The sequence below is a fragment of the Bison bison genome, unplaced genomic scaffold (assembly GCF_000754665.1).
Source record: "Bison bison bison isolate TAMUID 2011002044 unplaced genomic scaffold, Bison_UMD1.0 scf7180017855130, whole genome shotgun sequence".
Lineage (NCBI taxonomy): Eukaryota > Metazoa > Chordata > Mammalia > Artiodactyla > Bovidae > Bison > Bison bison.
The window spans coordinates 14,287-15,680 of record NW_011485703.1 but is presented as its reverse complement, the minus strand read 5'-3'; the positions used below and the strand labels follow the sequence as shown (position 1 = coordinate 15,680).

The 1,394-nt window shown below is 53.9% G+C and overlaps 1 protein-coding gene across 1 annotated transcript in view; it reads left to right on the top strand.

The window, feature by feature from the left end:
* The window catches only part of LOC105001741 (choline-phosphate cytidylyltransferase B-like), a gene marked incomplete at its 3' end in the record, with an annotated part of 24,027 nt that overhangs the window by 8,357 nt on the left and 14,276 nt on the right, over positions 1-1,394 (top strand). The gene's annotated exons all lie outside the window — the stretch shown is intronic.

Below are 1,394 nucleotides of genomic sequence, written 5' to 3'. Positions count from 1 at the left end.
GGGCATCAGAGCAGACCTGTGGTTTAGACCCTCGGCGGGGCCTCAGTGGTCCTTGGTACCATCTGCCTCCTCTCTGTCCCCTCCTGCCCTGATTTGCCCATACCTCCTTGTGCCCTTGCCTCTTCCCCCACATCCTGAGGAGAGGGCTGTGTTTTCTGTCCCAGGCTGGCCTCTTTACTCTCCCTTCTCTGGAGCATGTTTTCCTTCATTCTTCCTCCCTTTGTGATCCAGGGCGCTCACTCTCCAGTGGTTTCTCATCAGCTTACGAACACACGGAAGTCTGCAGAGACTAACCCCAGACCTTCTACCCGCCCTCCTCCTGCCTCTCCCTCCACTCACATCCTTGCTCAGTTTTCCTCTCAGGGGCAACTGTTGTTCCTCAGCCACGGGTGCAGACTTTTGTCCCATCCTGGCTCAGTTCTCAGATGGCCCTTGGGCCACCCAGTCCAGTGGTCTCAGCTCAGTCCCTCCAGGCATAATGACCCTGCTGACCGTGTTCTTCTCCTAGACACTCTTGTCTTTGCTTCCATTTCCGGGACACTTCTGGGACCTTCCAATTTCCCGTTGCTCTCTGACCACTGCCGGGTTTTGTTGCTGGGTTTCTCTCCCTATCTCACCAGCCTTGCTCTGTGCTCTGCCTTCCACACACCCTACACTCCAGGCACACGGAGTCTGTCCTTTGTACTTTGTACATGGAGTCCGCTTTGTCCCTTTGCTCCAGTTGTCCTCTGAGCTTGGAACGCTCTTCCTCTGAGCTTCTTGGTCAGGGCCCCCTGAGGAGCCAGCCTGGACATGCCCTCTCTCCCTGGGGCATGATTCAACACACCCCGTGCCCTCCTCAGATGCAGATACTCATTGCATAGGGACCTCCTTTGCAACTCCCTTCTCTTGGCAGCCTGATTGTGGGTGTGTCCCTAGCTAGAGTGAAGTGCCGCAGGCCATGGCCATGTCTCACCCATCTTTGCACCCCCAGCACAGTCCCTGGTATATCTGTGGTGCTCCTTGAGTGCTGGCAGAACAAGAGAATGCTTTTATAGAGTATGATGGGGAGGGAGCCTACGATGGAAGCCTTTGTCTGCAGGGGCTCTTCCCAACACACGGGGAAAGGAGCCATTTACCTAGATAGCATTACCTAGATAATTGCACAACACACTTCTGTCTTGTGGAATTAATTGTTCTTATCATTTAGATGTAAGGGTGATATTTTGGCCTGAATGATACTGTCCTTGGTATCCAGTTTGTTGGCTTTCTATTGGTATTTTGACCTCTGAGTCCCTCACACACCTCCTTATTGAAGGAGATGCTTGCTGCTGCTGCTGCTAAGTCGCTTCAGTCGTGTCTGACTCTGTGCAACCCCATAGACGGCAGCCCACCAGGCTCCCCCATCCCTGGGA